Raw genomic sequence first — 24,030 nt, 5'->3', positions numbered from 1 at the left:
AACCCTAAAATGAGATTTCTGTAGTGTTTTAAACAAGCATTCCCATTACAGAAGCTAATTGTGCACTTCTACATTAATCACATCTGTTTAACTTAATACGCTGTAGTTTGGTTCTGATGGTGGCTGAGGCTTGATGACTCTGGCATAACTACCAGCAAAACATCTCCTAATCCACAACTACAAAGGCCAACATTTTCAGATGTGGGTATTTAAAGTGAGGCACCTGAATCTATGCTAAGGCAACTAATTAAGTGCCCTTGTTTTGAGAACTACCGAACAACTATGACATATCTCAAAATCAGGACACTTTGGTGTTTAAAAAATGGGTTTAGATGCTTAGCTGTAGACAAAAACCTATGAGAATGTTGTTTAGTGTCCACTAGAAACTGGAATGAGACCACCAATTTCTTCAATAAAAAGACACATTTTCCCTGGTTGACAATGCCTTCAAACTTTGATACTGCATAAAGTGACTTCTCCTTTCATGGCAAGTCTGCATTCACAGTAACTCTCAGTAAAGAAAATCTCATTTAAAAATATACTAGTTTCTAGGGACAAATTTTGCAGACATTTTTATATGAACTGAACCAAATCCCTGATCTATGGGGAGTTTCAAATCTGTTTCCAGCCTTTTCAGTGTGAACTCATCTCTAATTTTTACATAATGTTTTCTGTTCACTTTTAACTAATCTCAAACCAGGATTATAAAGCACAAGGAACATGGAAAATTTCTCTAGTGAAAAAGTGAGAAAATCAATCTTAAGTACCAGTTGTTTCTCTCCTTTTCCTTCCCCCCCATGCTTGGCCAGTTCTCATTTTCATTTACAAAATGTAACACAAACTACTTGTATCTCCTTTCTTTCCTACTGTAACTGACCTGTATTAACCTGGCTACTCAATACCATGGGTTTTATTTTTCCAACACAATAGACATAGAAGTCCCCCCTCCCACTTCTCCTCCTCCTGCTTCTCTTCAACTTTGGCATCATTTGAGTGAATGGAAAAATTAATTGATTTTCCCTAATGATGTCTCTCTGAGCAGATCAGGTTAACTGTGGACAGCAGTTGCAGTTTAATTTGTGATTGTGCAATTGAAAATTATATACTTATTGGATTACTGCACCTGACCATGAAGTTGGCATGATGCCTGCCTTGCCTTCAAAAATGAGACTCAGAGGGTTTACAGGGCTGATGGGAACTGTACTGCTGTTGTAACAATGATATTCAGAGAAAGGGAGGGAGCAATTGTCAATTTATTTTAGGATTAAGTTATATGACCTGTTTATTTTTTAAAAGATTATAGAAAAGGTCATTTTAAGTCTTAAAATAAGTTACCAAACTTTTTATTAACTATTTGCATGTGCTGGTGTGAATCCCAAACCCAGCATTATGACAGTACCAGAACCAGAAAGTGAAATTAATAAGAAACTGACCATGGTGTAACTGTCCACTCTAGTTTCATTATATTAAATGTTTGGAGTTCAGAAGACCAGTATCTTATCTTCTGACAGTGGTTGGTGCCAGATGCTTCAGAGACAATGACCAGAAGAAGGCAATTATTAATTGATAATTGTCCAGTCATCCAGTCCCTATATCTGGCAGTCAGAGGCAGTATCCAGAGCATGGGGTTGCATCCCTGACCATCTTGGCTACCAGCCATTGATGGACCTATCCTCCATGAACTTAATTCTTTTTTTAACTCAGTTATACTTTTGGCCTTTACAACATCCCCTGGCAATGAGTTCCACAGGTTGACTATGTGTTTTGTGACGTAATTCCTTTTGTTTCTTTTAAACCTACTGCCTATTAATTTCCTTGGGTGACCCCAGCTTCTTGTAAATGGCTAAATAACACACTTTTATTCAATTTCTCCACATCATTCATGATTCTACAGACCTCTTCATATCCCCTCTTAGTTGTCTCTTTTCCAAGTTGAACAGTCCCAGTCTTTGTAACCTCTCATACAGAAGCTGTTCCATACCCCTAATCATATTTGTCATGCTTCTCTATACCTTTTCTAATTCTAATATCTTTTTTGAAATGGGTCAGCTAGAACTTCATTCAAGGTGTGGGCATACCATGGATTTATACAGTGGTATTATGATATTTTCTGTCTTGTTACCTATCCCTTTCCTAATGATTCCTAACATTGTTAGCTTTTTTGACTGCTGCTTCAAATTGAGCAGAAGTTTTCAGAGGACAATCCACAATGACTCCAAGATCTCTCTCTTGAGTGGTAACACCTAATTTAGACCCCATAATTCTGTATGTATTGTTGATATTTTGTTTTCCAATGTGCATTACTCTGAATTTCATCTGCCATTTTCTTGCCCAGTCACCCAGTTTTGAGATCCCTTTGTAACTCTTCACAGTTTGCTTTGGACTTAACTATGCTGAGTAATTTGTAAGTCTGCAAACTTTGGCACCTCACTATTTACCCCCTTTCCCTGATCATTAATGAATATGTTGAACAGTACCAGTCCTCGTACAGATCCTTGAGGGACTCTGCTATGTACCGCTCTCCACTCTGAAAACTGATCATTTATTCCTACCCTTTGTTTTCTGTCTTTTGACCACTTACTGGTTGAAAAAAACACCATAAATGGTCAGAAATATATTATGGTTTTTTAATCTATTTCAATAATCTAGGTCAGTGGTTCCCAAACTTGTCCTGCCACTTGTGCAGGGAAAGCCCCCGGTGTGGCAAGCCGGTTTGTGTACGTGCCGCATCTGCAGGTTCGGCCGATTGAGGTTCCCAGTGGCCGCAGTTCACTGCTCCAGGCCAATGACCTAGGTGATGAAAAAAATATTTAGGAACTATTTTAAATACAAAAGACCAGATTTTCAACTGGTATAAAATGCAAACAACTATAGACTTCACTGGAATTATACCAGCTTAAAACCAGCTCAGAATCTGGCCCATTATTTTTATCTTAAAATTGGCAATAGCCCTTTAAATTCTCTGCATATTTGAACTTGAGTCACTTCATATAGTATTTCCAGCAAATGCTGGGTTTCTGTTAGTAAACAGCATAGAGCATATTTTAGAACTTCCTACAATAGAAGAGAGAAACTGGTGTTTGCACCATTAAATTTTCCATCCGAAGTAAAAATATTTTGCAATCTGGATGGCTTTGTGGATATTTGTACTCTTTGAAGTGGCAGCCAGAGTTTTAGAATTTCATATTTGTGCCATCATTTTGCAGACTTCAAGTTTATATTATGAATTTTGTGGTCATATTCTTGAGGTCTTCTAAGTTTTTTTCCATTTGGGAAAAATCAAAAGGCTGTTGGAATCCTTGACAAATGCCATTCTCTTCTTTCCAAAATATGCCAAGGGCACCAAAAGTGCAAATCTAGGACCAAATTCTGCCCTAACCTAGACATCTTGTGCAACCTTATGACTTCAAGCCAGGGCAGAATTTGAACTCAGGGAAAATGTACCCAGCTATTACTAGTGACAGGTATTTAGAAAAGCAATGGATGGATGTCAGAACAAGTGGTCTATCTAGTGCAGTCTCCTGTCGTCAACAGTAAACAACCAGATGCTTCAGAGGAAGAAGTCCTGCATTAGGTAATTACTAGATAACCTACCCATAGGGATAGTTTCCACCAGACCTCAATAACTAGAAGTTGTCTTATGTCCTGAAGCATGAGGTCTGTTATCCCTTCCAACATTTATGTTTATTTTTATTATTTGGATTTCCTTGTTATCCAGGGGACAGTCCAATGCTTTTTCCTTTGCTAGAAGTATAAGAATTTACAAAGCTGAAATATAATGATGTCCTCCAAAGGCATTGGAAAGTTTCTTATAACAAACCTGACCGCATTTGTCTATTTCATAGTTCCACTTGGAAATGTTAGATTGACCACCACTAGAACTGAGATCCACGAGATTTCCACTTGTTCTTCTTTTATTGCTCTTCATAAGAGTCTGTTGGAAGAACAACAGCAATTGGAGAGAGGATCAGACTTAAGGCCACCTATTCCATTCTTCTATCGATGCCCATTTGTTCCCTTTTTGTACATAGGATAGTGTGGTGCCCATTCTCTTTAAAATGTATCTTGCTTCAAATATATTAGTTCTTTTTCCACTTTGGGGTTCTGATAGCACTGAGATGAATTGTGATTTCTTATTGTCCTGGGCTGGAGAGAAGAGACACACACACTGTGGCAAACATTCTAGTCATGCACTTATAACATGGACAGTTTACATTTGCAAGGCAAATACATAAAGAATAATTTTGGGAACCTTTGATTTTTATTATTATTATTATTATTATTATTATTATTGGGACATCTCAGCTGTGTAGCTGTTGTGTAATCTCCATGCCAAGGAAATGAACTCATCAGCTTGTTTGAATACTTGCTTTTATAATGGCTGAAAGGATTAGCCACTTCAGCTGTGTTAACTGGTTTTAATTTGTTTTATCAGGCTTACTTTGACTTGATTGCTAGACAGTATGTGTGTAGTGCTGCTCCTCTTCAAAGCACTTTACAAAGAGTAGCTGACATTAAGTGACCCTTGCGATGTGTTAGCCCTGTTTGAAAGATTGATAAATTTAGCTACAAAGAGGTGATGGCCTGATATGAGAGTGCTAAGCAGCTATAGCAAGCATTGACTTTAAATCATCATGGAAAATTCTCATATGTGGCTTGTTCCATACTTACAAAAGGGAGAGAAGGTAAGAGCAAGGATTAGGAAAAATTAGGAATTCTTATCTCCCAGTCTTGTGCTCAAATCTAAAATCTTCCCTTTCTGATGTCTGCATCACACAGATTCCATTTAATATCTTTGGCCTGAACAGTCTGCCAGGGAATGGCAAACATATGGGAACATTTCACGTAGAGAGATCTTAAAAGCCTAAGCCTGAATTCAGGACTTACCACATAGTCACCAAGTATAAGCCCAGCATGTCAGAAAGGTGCCCCAAATGACTGGCCATAAAAACCATCATGGTTGAGAGGATCAGGGAGGGAGGTGATGTTTCTTTCACTACTTAGGGACAAACCCAGTGTAGCCCTGGGGTAAAGTTTTCAAGAGTGCCTGTAATACTATTTTTCTTTTTTGCTGTTTTTACCTACGTTCTAGCCTTTAAGGAATACAAACCTCTGAACTTCTGTGTTCAAATGAACTTTATGAATCCACAATGTTTAATTGTATTCTCAAATAGTTAAAACAACTCCCCCCATTCCTAATTTTGAATTCATAACACCTGCAGTTTATATGGTCCTCTTGCTTCTGTAATATTAGCTCTAGGGATTTTTGGCACTAGAGATATTTAAACAAAGGAACATGTGTATCTCAGGGTACGTCTTCACTGCAGAGTTAGTCTGGGCTCTGACTCAGGAGTTGTCCTAATCACCCTTTCGCCTAAGTTTAGTGATGCTTGAAGCCTGAGCTATCTGGCCCAGCTGAGGGTGTGTGTTCGGCTGCTGCTTTCACACAAACTGGTAATCCTTTCACTTTGCACTAAGGATGCAAGCCAAGTCACTCAAGTGCTGATAGACCCCAAAAACCTTCCCACAATTCCCCTTCCCTCCCCATGCGCCCAGTAGGACAAACAAGTTTTCCCACAGTTCCCTGGAAAAGAATTATTGAGTGCCTCAGCTAACTGCAGCACAGAGAGCTATCATTTATGCCCTCTGAAGCCCTGGCAACACAGAGGTGAGTGCAGCCCTAGTGAGGACATAGTAACTCAGGTGTGGTTTTGCAGCGTGGCTCCTCACATTGAGGTGAGGCTAACCCTGGTGCTCAGACCAGGTGCCGATCACCTGAGTTAACTCTGCCCAGAAGATGTAGCTATGAGAGCTGAGAAAGATGCTAAGAGGTTAGTTCACAACAACAAGTGAAAAAAAAACAACACACTTCATCTTAAAGTCAGTGGGATTAATCAGGATCCAATTTGGCCTCACATTTTCCGGTGCAATCTTCTGGCCTCTCATTTGAAATATAAAGATGAAATTGAGGGGAAAAATCTGTTCTCATTTACACCTGGGTGAATCCAGAATAACTCAACTGAAGTTATTCCAGATTTGCACCAGTGGGTTTGAGAGCAGAACTTGTTTCCAAATATTAAAATGTTCGCAAGCTGTAAGAAAGCCTAAGTATTGCCATCCCCTGTTCTCATTTGTCAGGTAATGTTCTAGAATGATACTCTTCATTCAGGAGAATCACTATGGGATATGGCATATACAAAACCTGATGCTTATATAGCACCGTAATCTATGGCCAATGAAGCCTGACACATTAGGAACTACAATTCTTAAGCAAACTGTGTGACCAAAAGCAGCAAATGTGATTCCCAAGGGTTTAATTTGTTCATATCACTTTCCTCTAAGGCCAAGGTTCTTCTTTGTAACAAGTAAAAGACAAATATTCCCAGAGAGAGGAGGAGTGAAACACATATTTGTGGCCAAGCAAACACTTCAGTGAGGTTTAGGATGCACTAAGGACATGAACTGGGGAAAGGAAGATGCTAAAGGAGGCAGTTGGGGGTGGGGAGGAAATCATTCATAAGCCTTTATGGAAACATGGAACATTTCTTATAAAGAAACTTTTTTACATATAGATCTTCCTTCCAAGCTGAGTCTTTCCTCTCTACAAACATTTATTATTTAAGCTTCACAACAGTCGTGTGGGGTAAATAAATATTTTTATACCCATTTTACAAACAGGTTAAGTGACTTGCCCGAAATCACACAGTGAACTAGTCAGTGGCCAAACCAGCAATAGAATTCAGGAAGGTTCCTGAGACCCAGACCTTTGTTCTAGCCAAGGGACAACACTCCTCTTCCCATGCCCATTCGGAACACAGTAGCAGTCACTACAATACGATGGACAAGGTATTCGGTGGGCTTTCAGATGCATTTGTCTCCTTCCATTGCAGCTTAAAAATGCCACCTATTGCACCATCTCCCTCTTGGTTTTCTGAACGTACTGTGAAACTGAGCTTCCAAACTCTCTTCCTCTGTGCTACGTTTCCTGAGAACTATTGCCTTGCATGTGTGCAACAATCCAATTTGTTGTGCTGAGCTTGTGCAGTCTTGTATGGTTTCAAAGGAGTTTGCATGCAGTAAATACTAGTATTCGTTGAGCATCTGACTGCCAGATTCTACAAAGGGGAGTAGTAAAATGCAAAATACATAACTCACATCTACATAGCATGGTCTGGATGCTTGCCCTTTTGCCTCTAAATTGCTTTTTGAATCCATGCCCTGACCAATACAAGTTATATTATTCTGATTATACAGCTTGAAAGAGTCCCCAGTGGCAGGCTGGATTCTGATCATTTCCTAATTTGCTGCAAAACAATCTCAGACAATACCAGGGGTTATTAGGTCTCATAATCTCTGGGGATGACTTGAAAACGTTTTCTCCTCCCAGAGTCTGGGACAATTTGAGGGCATGTCACCAAATAAAGATAAAGAACCCATTGTTGCTCCACCTAATTTACATGTAAAATACATTTCTAGTTACTTTATCTTCGTCTCAGAGCTACATCCTTCAGAAAAACAAATTTAATCTTTTGTTTATTCCATTTTCAGATGCAGGATAAATTCCCTAGGTTGTGCCTGTCAACATAGTTTATTGAGATGGACCTAAACCAAACCCCAGAACCAAAAGACCCTCATCTTCCACTCATGCTGAGATGTGGATTCATCTGGAACCTCTCTGGACAATGAGGCGACCCAGAGTTCCAAACCCCAAACTATCTCAAAGTTTGGATCTGGATCTGCCTCATTTCTAATTGTTTATAATAGGACTTACAGTAGAGTATACACTTCCAGCATAGAGTGAGATAAAATGCAGATATTATGACCTGGATGTTCTTCAAGAATCTTTTCTTAAAAGCTTTTGCAACAGATTCCGTTCTGTCACCACTATGTTTTAAAAGCAGCAATCTAAAAACAGACACAAGAAAAAGAGAATCAGCCCATCGGGTCTGATATTCTGCATCTCATGGTGAGCAACCCCAGAAGCTTCATTTTAAGACAGCCTTCCAAACCCAACAAAATATCATACACTTGCCAATAGTGCAATGGTATATACAGTGGAAAATTTCCTTCCTGGCCTCCCTGAAGGTGACCAACTTATGCCCTGAAGCATGAGATTTGTTCTCTTTGTTTTAGTGTGTACTGTATAATTACAACTACATGTATTTTTGGTCATTAAATTATCCCGTCCTATATTAAATGTGGCTGTAGTTAAAGCTAGCTGGAAAAGGAGAGAAAAAACCCAAGAGATTTCAAAAATATTTCAAAAGTTAGAAAAATATTGACCAGTTTCAACAACCCACCAAAGAAATGGAGAGGGGAGTTGATTTGTCAAACATTTTCCCAACTTATTCTAATATTTAAAATTTTGAATATTGGGCTATCACCAGAATTTTGAGATTTGAGAAATGACAAGCTCAACCCAAAGCACTGGATATTATAACCTCCTGCGGTAGACAATGCCACAAATTGACTCTGACCTAAAACCATGATTTAATTTATTTTTTCCACATTTATTGGCCATTAGTTACATGGAGTGCATCTAATATGAGACAGCATAGAAAAGGAAGGACTAGCTGAGTTTAACTACGCCACCAATATCAGAAATCCTGGAAGCAATCAAGATGAATATACCCCACCGCACACACACACCTCCATCTGTTGCACATGAAAGGCTTATTGGGCCTTCAGGAATTGTCCTAGCAATTATTATTACTGACAGTGAAGAAAAACGACATGACATGTTTTGTGGTTCAGGGAAATTTGCTTAAAACTCGTCCTGCTTTTAATTATTTTTTTAAAAATTTTTTGCATACCCGTCCATTTCTAGTTTAAGGATGGATCTAGAAACCGAACAACTGAAATTTGGCTTAGGGGAGTTCATTCTCCCATGTTTGGAACCCACTTGAATCCCAGATTTAGCAGAGAACGTTAACCTTTCAGGGGCAGGTTCCATTTGGCTCTGGAAAACCTGAGTTTTTGGCCGTTCCATGTGTGTTTAGATGTAATCCTTCCTAGCCATCCTGTAGGAGGAATAGTCATTATTTAAACAGAGCCAGATCCTCAGCTGCTGGAAATCAGATGAGTTAGTGGAGCTCCACTGCTTCATACCAATTGGAGCTTCTCAATCAAGAATCTTTATTGATTGCATATCACAAAGTTTGAGTTAATCAAAAATAATTAAAACAAAAAATTAAAGGTGCTTTAAAATTAGAGTTGGGCAGGAACCGGTTTTCCAATCACATGAGAGTTTGGGGGATTTAGAAGCCTTTTCCCATCTCAATATGGGACGAGAAGTTAATCTAAAAAAAAAAATCTATGAACTGATCATATGAACAAACATTCAGATTGGGTCACTCAAAATGTTTCCTTTTGATTTCAACTTTTTGAATTTTAACCATATTTTAGTATAAACTAACTAAAATTTTTGAATGAATTATCATTTTGAACTGAAAAATGAACCTGTTCATTTAGAAAATGTCAAAACTGGGTGTTTCAATTTTGAAATATTTTTCTAAACATTTTTCCAATCTGGACATTCATCAAAACCAACCATTTCTCATGAAGTTTCACTTTTACCATATTGGCATTTTCTGAGGGAAAAGCATTTCATTTGACAATTCCTGACCAGCTCTCTTTAAAACACAATAGTTTAAACTGGGAGGAGGAGAAGGGAGAATGATTCAAATAGCAAAATAATCTACAACCCCCAAAATAGTTTTAGACATTTTTCAAAGTCTCAAAATCCCGCTGAGCTCTCCCATACAGCAGAAGTGCCAGCTGTCACAGAGTTAAAATCTGGCCACTTTGAAGTCAACGGCAAAACTGTTGTTGTTTTCACTAGGGTCAGGGTTTTACCTGTGATGTTTTCAGCCCAACTAGAAACAAAGAACCAGAAGTCCTGCAAACAGTTTCCTCATGATATTTCCATCTGATGTGTACAGACTTTAGGTAGTTCAGATATGATCTGGCTAAAGCTCTGGGGCTGATGTAACTGGAATAGCTTCTTTGACTTGGAGATTGAGACATGCACATGGTGGGTGGGAGAACGAAATAATAATGCTGTACTGGAGATCCTAGAGGGTCTTCACTGGGGCATCCAGAATTACCCCAGTTAAAGAATTGGCCCCTGAACTGTGTGGTATTTTTCTGAATTGAACTGCTGGTCTGAACTTTTTGAAGTTAATCCCTCATTACTCTAAATCTCCCATCAGCTTTTTTAATCCTGTCTCTGGGTTGGTCAGTTCCAGAACCTATCTTCTTTTAATAGGCAGGCTCTCTTTTTCTGGCCTCCTGTATCAAAAGGCAACAGTCAGAGGCACATAAGAACGACCATACTGGATCAGACCAAAGGTCCATCTATCCCAGTATCCTGTCTTCCGACAGTGGCCCATGCCAGGTGCCCCAGAGGGAATGAACAGAACAGGTAATCATCCAGTGATCCATCCCCCATTGCCCATTCCCAGCTCCTGGCAAACAGAGGCTAGGGCCATCATCCTTACGCATCCTGGCTAATAGCCCTTGATGGATCTATCATCCATGAATCTATCTAGTTCTTTTTTGAACCCTGTTATAGTCTTGGCCTTCACAACATCCATTGGCAAGGAGTTCCACAGGTTGACTGTGCGTTGTGTGAAAAAATACTTCCTTTTATTTGTTTTAAACCTGCTGCCTATTAATTTTTTTTGGTGACCCCTAGCTTGTGTGTTAGGAGAAGGAGTAAATAACACTTCCTTATTTACTTTCCCCCCATCTCAAAGATTTCATAGTAATTGCTACTCTAAGCCACTTTATGGAGGAAACGGACAAGTGAAACACCTGGTAAAATGGTCTTTTGTGGGATCAGAAAAAAGTTAGAGAGGGTAGTGAAAGCTAGTGGATAGAGCGCTGAACTGAGAGTCAGTGGAGCTGGATTCTAAACGTAGCTTCGCCACTGACATTGGACAGCCTTGTATGACCATGAAGTACAGCTCACTATCCCTGTTTCCCCATCTGTCCTGTCTACTTAGATTGCAAACTGTCTCACTCTGTATTTGTACTGTTCCTGACAAAATGGGTGCCCAATCTTGGTTGCAGCCTCTACTACGCACTGCCACACAACCAGTAATGACAGAAACAACTCCAGAGCACAAAATCTGAAACCAGAGCACTTCTCTGAACACCATTAAATCTTCTGAGCCCGGGAATCCATCACAGACGTATTTAGATTGTTAGCAATGTTGAGTAAAGTGCTCGGAAATTTAGGATTTTTTTTTCTTAAATTAAACTTGAACCAAATATTTTTGTGAACTTGTCTCCTTTACAATAAATGTTTCCCCGCCCTAAAATTATAGAATAGTCTGTTTCTTTTCAAACTGCATCTTAGTCCCAGGAATCAGGAAGAGCAATGGGTTTTTAATGTGGAAACTTCACGCACAGGTTCTTTTGTTCTTTAAGCCAAATCCCATTTTATGTTTCTTAAAGATGAATTTATTGATGCTTTTTTGGACCATTAGATTAGTTGCATAACCAGATATCAGATGGGATGTAACTGCCAGTTTGAAAATCTTTTACTTTGTACCTCAGAGCAGCCAATGAAGCTTTCTCATTACCACATTGATTTACTTACCATATATCATGATTTACTACGGTGTTCAGTTTATGCTTGGGATTTTGTGTGCATGTGTGTGTGCGGCTTTTTTGAAAAGTTGACAAATTTTATCTGCACTGATTTTTTGTTCTACCTTAAATCATGTATCCATCAAAAAAACAAAATTTTAAAGGAACAATCAATTAGAAGAAAAAAGAAGGAATCTTATTTTCTTCATGTCTGCTGCCCATATGGTTTGAACTGGTTTAAAAAGAAAACAATTCAGAAACCTCTCCCAAAAATTAAAGGGGGAAAAACAAAACAAAACTTGTCCATCTTGAATTTTTCCCACTTATAAAACTCTTTGTAGCTTCTGAAAAGTCTGATTAACTTTGAGCTTTCAAAGTTTGGCTGGAAATCTCAAGAGATTTATAGTCCTAGTTATTTCTGTCACTTCCAAACTTCCAGTCCTGGCTAGAATTCATAACCTCAGAGGAACTCAGAGTAATAAAAAAAAAAAAAGTTAAACTTTGAATATTTTGGAAAAAACATCTGAATCAAACTTCTGATACCACTATAATTGACCAGTGTGAATTAGCAAGTTTTGCAGCTTTATCATGTTAGAAGATATAGCATAGGAATATATACGGATATGTACTTGATTTTCTACAGAATTTCTTTCGTGATGATAGCACCAACCGGGCCCAGCCCCATTGTGCAAGGGGCTGCAAATATAAGAGTAACAGATGTTCCCCACCTGGAAGAGCTTATAGTCTAAATACCCTGACCACACTCTTGGGAATTAAGGAAGTGTTATCATCTCCATTTTACAGATGGCAAATGGAGACCTGTGTTTAAATTGACTTGACCCATAATTGTGGCAGAGCCAAGAACAGAAAAGAGAGCTCTTAAGTCCTACACCAATGCCTTAACCACAAGACCAGTCTTCTTCTCTTTACTCTGAGGGGAAATCATCTGGTTCAGGAGCCTGGGGTCCAATTTTCAAAGGTGACTAGAGATGTAGACGGATGCCAAACTAGGCACCTAAAGCACCCAGATGCTTTTGAAAATCCCACTAGGGCAGTGTTTCCCAAACTTGGGACGTTGCTTGTGTAGGGAAAGCTCCTGGCGGGCCGGGCCGGGCCGGTTTGTTTACCTTCCCTGTCCTCAGGTCCGGTTGATCTCGGCTCCCACTGGCCACTGGTTCACTGCTCCCGGCCAATGGGAGCTGCTTGAATTGTCGTGGGCTGAGGGACTTACTGTCTGCTGCTTCCAGCAGCTCCCATATGGGCCTACTTACATTTGAAAAGCTAGACTCTTTTCCCTATGCAGAGATTACTGCGTCCTCTAGGTTGGGGCAGAAGTCTAGATCCCTTTCAGCAGTCCCACTGTTGTTACTCCCCCATCCTCCAGCCCAGGCCTACTAGAATTTCACCATTGGCAGACACAGATGCCAAAATCTTTTTGAGCAAAGGCGCTACAACTCCTCCTAGTACAATTTTAGCCTTTTCTCAACTGAGTGGCACCATGGAGGGACTCCCATTTGTCCAAATTACAAAGACATAAACATGATGCAGACCACACTGGGTCTGAATCTCAACCAGTGAAGCAAAATCCTGAAGTCCAATGAATTACTTCATGTTCACTAAACTTCCATTAAATATGATTAATATGCCTGCTCTTTAATTGTAGTCTGATACACCCCAAATCATGTGAATTACATTTTAGTGCTCACAAAAGTTGATGAGTTCTTGGGATACATATATATAACCCCAAAGCAAAATTATCTTTTTCCTTTTTGTTTTGGAAGCACAGGTTAGAATTAGTTTACAAATAGAGCATATTTATTTATTGGCTTTGTTTTCTTGCAGCTAAAATTATTTTATTCTGAAAACATCTGGCTTCGCTCTTGAATTCAATTTTGGACACAAATCTCTCAAGAGGAGATCACAGGATACCTGAATCCTGTCCCAGGCATAATCTCAGTCTGAAATCAGGTCTGACCACTACCTCATTGATTCATTTCTACCGCCAATAGAACAACCCATCAGCTGCGAGATGTCTCTAAACTGATTGAAATAGGACGTTTAGATTGTTTTTGCTACCTTGCTTCCTGGTAAACTATAGCAATGGCCTTTGGGGAAACAATGTTCTCTAATTCTTCCACCTTGCTACAGATGATCAATTAAAACCAGGAAAAGAACTGATAAAAGTGATTGTGATAGTGCTGAATGCTATAAAATCCTTGCATTGATTTTTGTTGTTTGGAGGCTTTTTGTTTGTTTTTATACTTTATATTGATTGTCATATCCTAATGATGGCATTTATAAGGTAATTGCTTCCTCTATAAATACACTCAAAACCTAATATCTCTAAACTTTAATAGCACTAAATTAGTGCTATAAATGTATTTGATTATTGCAGAGACAAAGAAAGGCTTCACCAGAAATATGTCTGCTTTCCTGCATATATCTGAGACACAAATAAATTAGCCTTTAGTTGATGTATCACCTCACGGGATTTTAGGATTGAGAACTCTCCAGAGGAAACCTGGCAGAAGGAAACTCCAAGAATTGGCCCTGCCCCCAAATCTCGCTGATCCCCCAAGATTCACCAACGTCAAAGGGCCTGGGGCTGTATTATCTATTGCACAGATGGAGCTTGGAAGGGTATAATAAATGTCCTTCCATCCTGGCCCTGACCTTAGCTGTCTCTATCTCACCTCTCCTCTATAGACATTGGCCCCATCTTAGGCAGGCGGGTGGGACGGCAGTGATGACAATGCCACTGACTCATCCTTCAGAATAAGTCTGGGTGAAAATGGAAGGAGCAACCAAAACCAAAAGGGTGATGATGAAAAAGGCCTCAAGAGGCAGCACTTACGAGTGTGTCCTGGAACACAATATGGTCTAGCTGTAGAATGCCACTGCTTCTGGTGAGCACCAAATAGCTCCAAGTCTGCTTGCAGGCATGTTCGGGATCCTACCAGCTAGACACGTGCGACCATCAGTGGTTCAGTCTGCACTGGCCATTAGCAGCATGTGTCAGTAACAAGCTTCCCCACATAGCCATCTCTATCTTTTAAGGCACTCAATCAACCCTCTCCATTTCTAGCACAGTGCCTCAAAATAGGTCCTGTGGTTATAAACTACAGTCCCCGCTTCCCCATTATAAGGAAATATTGCTCTTAACAACGCCCTTTGCTTTCCCGCATAATTGTGCATATCAGTTCTAGTCTCTGGAGAGAAACCCTTGAATCACAAACTACTTCGAACTAGTGTGTTAAAAAGATACATTACGGCCCACATGTGTTTCTCATGTTAATATTCCTGAACTAGAAATCCACTCAATGTTTTGCCACTCCGAGCATTTGGTTTTCTTTCAAGGGAGAATGGTTCCCCCCTCCACCTCTTATAGATGGTGCAAATTCTGTCTGTCAACCGTGACAGGAACATAACTCTGCAGGAATAGAATTCAAACATCCTAAATTGGTTTTCTTTGAAGGGTGACTAAGGACCTGAAGTTTCATGACAGGTTCTGGTTCAGAAAGTAGATGCATTTGTTTTGTATCTGCCAAACCCCACAAGCACATTCTGAAACGCTTCCTGGATTTGCTGCTCAAGAGGATTCTGCCTAAGATTCAGCTGCATAAACAGTGAATGAGGGACTAACAGGCAGCCACATTAAGGGAAACAAGTTTCAGCCTAGGAATCGGTGGTGCTCACATGTAATTCCTATTATCAATTAATTAATGGCAATAGTGTTCCTACTATCACACCCATGCGCAACAATTTGCTGGTGTTCCTTAATATGTACAGAATGTACAATACCGAACAATTAACTGCTTTGCCCAGCCAATCAAATGTTATTGCATGTAGCAACAAAGAAATATGCAGTTAGGGCACATTTAGTTTAAATGAACAACAAGATGAAGTACAACTTTTATGAGCAAGAACAAAAATCTCCACCTATAGTGAGATCTAGTTAAGTCTGCAAAATATGCAGTCTACCCAGACTGTTATTTAATGTAATTTATTCTTATTGCAACGAGATCTCAGGTTATAAAGCACTATGTAGGTGCTGAGCTTTATGACCTGGGAGGGGCATAGTTTATTTTTGTTACTGTCACTCTCTTCTTTCCTCCATGCACACTGGAAGGAAGTCATGCACACTGTGTGAAAGTAATTAATGTTAGAAGGACACGTTAACTGGGTTTAGATGGATACTTACAGGCTGATCTTCATTACAGGTTAATGATATCAAGTATCAATTGTATCAAATGTTTCGAATTTGTATATGCCCCTCTATTTTAATTAGGGAGTACAGAACATTCCACTGGTGTCCAGCTCCAGTTTCATGAAACGGAAGACCCTGAAAAAAAGCTACATGTGATCAGCACAGATTGGAAGAAAGAGACAACATCTCTAGAAGCATCATTGCCTTTCAATGCCCTAGATTGTCCTGAATAATAAAGAATTCATTGAGTGTGTAATGGGGTTCCAGCCACCGCAACTGCATCTCCTCTTGGCCAGGCATGGTGTAGCAGCTTTCTTCCCATAAGCTACCTCCAGTCATTGGTCATTCCATCACTGCTGTGGTCTCTCTTACCATAATCCACAGCGCACTCTCCCATATAACCTTGACTCCACTGGTTACAGTACTTGCCAGTTCAGTTCCCCCTGCCCCAAGCTGATGAGAAGAAGGGATCTGAAGAGGAGTTTCCTGCCTCTCAGGTGAGTGCCCTAACCATTGGAAGATGTAGGTCTCAGCAAGAAGAGATGGGGAATTGAACCACTGTCTGCTACATCCTGAGTGAGTACCCTATATAATGGGCTAAAAGTAATAAAAGGAGTCCCTGCCTCTGCCCCACAAGACCATTTTGTGTGGAGTTAGGTATACGCTGAACACACCCACAGGTTTGGTGAGACAGGCAGGGCAGGGGCTATGCCGCAGGTGAGAGGAGGCGAGGGGGGGGGGCTGCAGCTGGCCATTGTAATCTACAGCAGCTTTGATGCAGTGGTTATCTGTACAGGGGCTGGTGCAGAGCCAGCCTGTGAATCCAGCAATCTCAACTGGATCCTTGGCTGTGCCCAGGGGATAATGAACGCAGCAAAGAATCTAGGCAGGTACATAAATGTAGATGGGAAAGGTGCTACCTGTGTCTGGATGAGACTTTGCTCCTGGCAAGACACTAGTTGCAGTGAATCCATTACCCAGATCCACAGAGCCATCAGCCCACCTTAGCATTTAGGTGTGAAGTCCTCCGCAGGGGCTCTGCCATACATGTCAATTTGTCATGCTGCTAATCCTGAGCCGTCTGTAGGCAGAAAGGATTGACAAGCCGCACTGTGCTGGATTCTATCTGAATCACATCGCAGATGTGTTGGCTGTGTGCATGTAATTCCATGCTCTTTCCATATCTACGGTGGCATCAGCTGCAACTTGAATTCTAATGCTTGACTCCTATCTCAGGGAGAAAAGCCAAGTAAATAAATAAATAAAACATGCGGCTGACTGTGAAGTACACCTGAAGGTTACAGCTAATTTGTCTTATCTCTCAGGCCTGGTCCACACTACAGCATTAAATCGATTTAAATAGCGTTAAATCGATTTAACGCTGTACCCGTCCACACTACAAGGCACTTTAAATCGATTTTAAGGGCTCTTAAAATCGATTTCTGTACTCCTCCCCAACGAGAGGAGTAACCCTAAAATCGATATTACTATATCGATTTAGGGTTAGTGTGGACGGAAATCGAAGTTATTGCTCTCATTCTTTTAATGAGCTACCCAGAGTGCACCGCTCCGGAAATCGATGGTAGTCTAGGACCATGGACGCACACCACCGAATTAATGTGACCTAGTGTGGACGCGTAAAATCGATTTTATAAAACCGGTTTTAATAATTTCAATTTTATGCTGTAGTGTAGACGTGGCCACAGTGAAAGGATCTCCTGATTGCCTAGCCTGATGTGGTACATGAAATGGAATCTTTTTTTTTCCTTCCTTGGCCGGTGTTTGAGAATTTAAGTTAATTGGGGTTGTCTTTCCTTTCTTACTCTGCTCCTCATTCATTTTTATTCCTGTTTGTTTTGCTCCCTTGTTATGGGCCTCATTTAAAAATCAAGCCAGGATGCTCCTCTTTCATGCAGCCCAATACAAGATATATCCATTATGATCAGAGCTGAATAGCAACCACCTTTACCAATACAATGTGGTATAGTGACTAGGGAACCAGGGAACCTGGGGCCTATGCCTGCCTCTGTCACTGATCTGCTGTGTGACCTTCAGTAAGTCATTTTACCCTTCAGTGCCTTCATTTCCCTTCCCAGTCTTTGGCTGCTTAGATCGTACATTCTCTATGTATTTGACCTGATCTCGGTTGGGACTCTAGATGCTACAATGGTATGAATAATAATAATAAAACTCTTTCATTCTTTTATTTGCAGTTGATCATCTATTTAATAAACTTTCAAGTGAAACATAAAACATAAAAGCAACATAAACATAAAACCAAGGCCCTAATTGTGAAAGACCACATGGCTCTTTTCTATAATAAAAGAATGCTTATCTCAGAGTTCTGCCCATATTCCAAACTCTAATTCGACAGACCTAAAATGTCTCTAGTATAAGGGTGTTGTTGCTTCTTATTAAAACCGGTTTTATAAAACTGGTTTTATAAAATCGATTTTACGCGTCCACACTAGGGCACATTAATTCGGTGGTGTGCGTCCATGGTCCTAGACTACCATCGATTTCCGGAGCGGTGCACTCTGGGTAGCTCATTAAAGTGTTGTGTGCTGAAGTGTTGGGTAGCTCATTAGAGTGTTGTGTGCTGAAGTGTTGTGTGCTGTTAAACGTGTGCTGCCCTCCTCAATCTACCACTGATGGCAAATGAAATGAGCCCTATCCCCAGATGATTGGGTTATCCTTATGATGTGACAGTCCTTCAAAGGAACTGATTGTGATGTCGCAAGCAGAGGATGAGGTGTGAAGGTTTGGGGGGAAAGGAGCAGAGTCATCATCTGCTTTCATTGGATTCTCCTTTTGCTCTCACTTCCCCCCCAAAAGTAGTTAATATATTAATTAACTGAAGTGCTTTGAAAAGGAAACATGATGTAATTGCAAAGTGTTATTCTGATGAGGAGACATTATTTTTTTTCCAGGGATAAGAATATATCTAACAGGCACTTCTTTACATTAATGGAAATTCTTAAGGGCCACAGAACCAAGAAAAAGGACACAATTCACGAAAGCAGGGTTTGTTAGAATCAAGCCCACTCATCCCAGGCTCTGTTCCTCCCAGCTGGACAACATTTCAGCCATGAACATCCATGGGGCGAAGATCGTCAGTGGGGAACAATGACTGCCAGGGTGTTACTCAGAAATCCTTAGCACGCTGGCTTGCCCATCTTTGATTTGGGCTGGGGTTCACTGTTAGGACTGACATTAAGAGAAAATGGTTTCCCATTTATGTTTTCTGGGTATGACCGTGTTGAGTGAGAAGACGTTGCAGCCAGAGTATGTCTTAGAGACTGCTAACAGATTGCCACACATACAGGATTTATGGTTGTTAAACCTGTCTGTAAGCTCTTGAAAGCTGTTGATTAAAGTCAAGGGTATTTTTCTCATCTTACAGGCATCCTGTGTCTGTGGGATCTAACATACCAGAGAGGACTTATATTTGCCTGATCCTTAGATTCTGTGTCAAAGCAAGATACCCTACGTGTATGACCTTTCTCAGGTTGCGCAAAAAACTAATTTAGCCCAAGAGGTTTATAAAGAGGGGATAAGATACTTGCAAGATGCACTGCAATTGACTTCCATACAGATCATCTCTGAAGTCTTGAGGAGGAACCAGGCACAACATGAGTCCAGTGTTTAAAGTCTGCTGTCACGGTTGTTTGTATGTTTGTTCCAGGAAGCGACTGAATGCATGCTAATGTGTATGCATTGCTGCTTCAGGGGAGATTTCAGCAATTGATTTTTCTTGCACCCAGCTGCATTTGGGATTTTCAGTAGCATTTGCAGGGCAGAGGGCAAAGCAATACTTAAATTTCCCAGGATTTTGGCAGTGAAGTGCAGCAGATGGGACCTTCCATCCAAGTGGGCTGGAGTCTCTAAAATAGCTAGGTTAAGATGCAAGCTGGGCAGTAAGAGCTGGCATTTTATTATGAGAGCGTTAACAGGTTTCTAAAAGCCTAAAATTTCTCAGGCAGAAGTGCGTGCTGCTGATGCGTTTGAGGATTTTCAGATAGCAGCACTAAGGTGTATTTTATTATAATGGCTACACTTGGAACTTTCTTTTGTCTCAGGTGTCTTTTTTTAAATAGACTCAAATGCAACTTAAATTGAAAGAAAATGCACACATGCACATACACGCGCACGCACACACACACCCCTCTATGCATCTATCCAAGAAAACAAATGGAAGAGCTACAGTCCTGTGAGTTTCTAAGTGCTTAAAAGTTAGGCGTTGCAACACCTGAATGTGAAGCCAGGTCAGGTTGAATCGTGGATTCGGAGTTACCAAGCCATAATGAAATAGGAATAGCAGATAATAGTTTAAAATAGCCAAATAAATATAAGAGAAGCGGTATCATTGCTAAGTGGCTGTTTCATCCTGGAGATGGAGTCTGCAATGCAATGCCTCTCCTCATTAGACACAGACACCCATTGGGGGAACATGTCACCACCAGTATCCCAGTATTTGGGGTAAGGAGATAAGTTTTCCCAGTTCAGTGGCAGCCTAAGCGATGGCCTACAAACAATGTGCTTCTTATTCCTGCACTCATCTTTGTTCAGAATACAGGTCAGGCATATTTCTTCTAACAAATGGCTTTTGGTGACCACAGCGAAATTGGATGCAGATTTAGCCAGCTATATACCTAATTTTTTCACTGTTCCATTTACCATGAAGGAAGGAAGTGGTGAGAAAGTGTGTCCAGCATATTCCTCTGTGCCCAGCCACACAGTCCCAATGGTTTTACAGCATTCTCTATCTTGAGCGGATTCTTGGCAGACAGCTGTGTGTCAAGCCACTGCTGGTGGCAGTCCCACTGCTAAGTGCTTTGATTACAGTCAAACCCTTCATCGTATGGTAGATTGCATATTGTTTGTGGATACTCTGGCCTCTTTGATGCAATGTCTGACTGCAAAATTGACCGGCACATTATTATAACTATATAATCCTCCTCAACAGTTTCACTCTCCATGGGGATGTGAATTCAATGCTTTCTGGCTCTTCCATGTTGTGCATGGCCAGACCTCAAAGTGACCTTAAGTAATAACTCTTTGTTTGTCTTCCTCCTTCACGTCCCTTTCCAACAACAACAATAATAATAATTTTGGGACTGATTCCTGACTCCATTTCACTAGTTCCATGCCAGTATAAATCTGGTGCAGTGGAGGGGAGGACCAGATCCTCTGCTTATTAATAGTGCCCCACTGAAGTGGTCATATGTGCTCAGGATGGGTTTTCAGTACATCTGGGTCTACATCTATTTTATTTTTAAGCAGAGAGCCAGATTTTTAAAAGAGAGCAAATTCCATGCCCCGGAATCGCTCCATCACCCACTGACTAGCACCTTGCCAATTTGTTTCATTGTATTTTGAAGCCATTCACACATCATGGGTTTGAAAGTTGGATGCTCCCAGGTCATTGAGGGGCTGTTGAAAATCCCACCCTCCACCATTATCTGGTTATTGCATTCTCTGAAAAACAGGTGAGAGAACTCGTAGAATGGGGAATGTGCATAGAGATGTTGGAGAATAAAGGAGCAGAATGTGAGAAGGAGAATTTCCAGTGAAAAGATAAACAGTGTCTTTAACATACAGAGAGTTCCCACAGCTCAAACTAGCTTCAACTCTACCACATTCAGCTAAGCCTACTGCTAATCTAATGTGCCATGATAGGATTCTCCAAGGGGGTGATCAGGTACGCTCTAGAATGAGGCTCCAGGAAAATAGTTCCCTTTCCACTAAGGGCTGAATTATATGATGAATGCATAGCTCCATGTTGCAGGTGGAGTGGAAGTATGCCTTCCCCATTCCCCAGGAACAGTTTTACAAGGGATTGTCTCCTGGACCTGGAGGAGATAGCAGTATGCCAAAACATTTGCAGGTGACACACAAATTGGTGGAATGGTCAGTACTGGTGAGGACAGGGCAGTCAGACTGAGCAATCTGGATCAGTTGGGAAGCTGGGCCCATTCAAACAAAATGCATTTTAATACAGCTAAAGGCAAAATTATACAGCTAGGAACAAGGGTTCTTCATAGCTTGATGCCTTGAAATCAAGACTATGTTTTAGCCAAATACAAGTTTTGGACTCAATACAAGGAGTATCTGGGTGAAATGCAATGTCCTGTGCTATACAGGAGGTCAGACTAAATAATTGAATGGTCCCTTCTGGCTCTAAACTCTGTGAATTTGTGACTCTATGAAAACTTTCTGATTCCTATGGACCTTTAAACCCGTAAATCCCAGGCACCACTTTATCGGCAGCCAGCCTGTAAAGAATGCAGGGTAAGCATAGTGTGATCATGAGAATACATTTCAGTGAAGAGACATGCTTCTGCGCTGTACACAAGCGCTAGTCCTGGTCTGCTGGGAGAACTGCAGATAAGAGAGTGAAGCTTTGTGTTTCATTCAGCTCTTCCTGTCCAATTCAGTGCCTTATTCTTCACTTCCCCATAGGAATAAACATGAAAGAAGTTGGGTTATAAGCAGAGATGGGGAAGTGGCAAAAGTCAGATCAAGAAAATACAGATTTTGACCCCTTGCCCACCTCCCATCATATTACTCCTCAATATTTCAGAAGACTTGTGGTCTGTGCCTGACTCACAGCTGGTACACCAACATAACCCTAGTGACATCAGTGGAACGAGAATGGAGACAATGAAAGATGCATTCAGCTCGTGGGCTGCTGGTCGTTAGCCAAGATCACTAGGTTTGTTGCTTCAACAATAGAAGAGGAAGCAAAATAAAATGACTTTGCTATGATTTCAAGAGATAAATACTACATAAAACCATAAGAACAGCCATACTGGGTCAGATCAATGGTCCATCTAGCTCAGTATCTCATCTTCTGACAATGGCCAGTGCCAGATACTTCTCAAGGAATGAATAGAACAGGGCATTTATTGAGTGATCCACCTCCTGTGGTCCAGTCCCAGCTTCTGGCAATCAGGGGTTTAGGGACACCTAGAGCACTGGGTTGCTTCCCTGACCATCTTGGCTAATAGTCACTGATGGAACTATCCTCCATGACTTTATCTAATTCTTTTTTGAACCCAGGTAAACTTTTGGACTTCAGACATCCCCTGGCAATGAGTTCCACAGGTTGACTATAAGTTGCATGAAGAACTACTTCCTTATATTTTTTTTAAACCTGCTGCCTATTAATATCATTGGGTGACCCTTGTTTTTTTTTTTTACGTGAAGGGGTAAATAACTCTTCCTTATTCACTTTCTCCACACCACGTACTATTGATTAGTGCAGGCAGCCTGACAGGAGAAAAAGAACACACAGATCTGCAATCTTCAAATTTCAGGGCAGGTTTACAAGGGTAAAATGGAGAGTGCTCAGGCTCTGCTACCTTATCTGGTATGTGGATTTAATTTTTAATATTTTTTTATTGATCCTATTGACAAGTGTTGCTCTGCATGCATTCTCAGTGCAAATAAAAAATGGGCAAGACCTAACTAGTCATCGAGTCCCCCCTCCTCACCCTCCCTACTCTGGCAGAATGTGAGCTAGTCCCTCCAGTTGATTATTTGCAATAGTTTTGAGTGGAGAGGTGGATGTCAGCTGTCACACTTACTGGATTAACTGCCCCTGGCCCCTCCTGGACTCCGTCTCAGGTTTCAGGCCTCCCTATCACCTGTCTCAGAGTGGAATCATGTGATTCACCCAATCTCAGACCAAACCCAGGCAGCAGTCCCCTGTGATCAACCATGATTACCTCAGCAGGCCTGACTTGTCTTCAATGCCTCCAATTCTGTTCCCTCTAGGAGCAATGACACTGGTATCCAGCAGCCAGACAGCCTTCTTCAAGCAAAATATGATTTATTTAGAACCAAAGCATTTAAGAGAAAACAGATCTTAAAAACAATAAGCTGGTCTATACACACATCTCTCCATCTAGAGCTTACCACCCCTCAGTGTTAGTTTGGGAGGTCCAATTTCTTTAGTGTTCTCTGCAGAGTGTCTCTTTGTGTCACTCTGTCTCCCTGGACAGCCCCTGACAACTGACATCCCCTCCTTTCCTTAGCTGTTTAGTCTCCTTAGAACCTAGTGTTGGCAAGAGAGCAGTGTCACTTCAGCCGGGGGCCTGCATGTAAGCCATTGTCTTGTAATTGCCTCCCCAGTGTTTGCTGGGAGGTTGCTTACCTGTAAGTATTGAGTCGCTTCCCTTCTTGTTTTTCCCACAGTTCCCTATTAAGTTAGATCAACACAGTCA

General features: G+C 40.8%; 1 protein-coding gene across 4 annotated transcripts in view; it reads right to left on the bottom strand.

Annotated features, from left to right (window-relative positions):
• Positions 1–2,665: 2,665 nt before the first annotated feature.
• Positions 2,666–24,030, bottom strand: part of KCNJ2 (potassium inwardly rectifying channel subfamily J member 2) — a 63,130-nt gene continuing 41,765 nt past the window's right edge. For 2 of the 4 annotated variants that reach the window (XR_007769009.1, XR_007769011.1), the window contains exon 4: positions 2,666–2,790. The gene's annotated coding sequence lies outside the window, so the exon portion shown is untranslated. Of the gene's footprint in view, positions 2,791–22,232; positions 22,249–23,532; positions 23,619–24,030 lie in introns of those variants that run through there. The other 2 variants (XR_007769010.1, XR_007769012.1) reach the window with 2 other exon arrangements.

The sequence above is a fragment of the Gopherus flavomarginatus genome, chromosome 12 (genome assembly GCF_025201925.1).
Source record: "Gopherus flavomarginatus isolate rGopFla2 chromosome 12, rGopFla2.mat.asm, whole genome shotgun sequence".
NCBI lineage: Eukaryota > Metazoa > Chordata > Testudines > Testudinidae > Gopherus > Gopherus flavomarginatus.
Note: the sequence above shows the minus strand (reverse complement) of the source record. Positions and strands in the feature narration are given on the sequence as shown.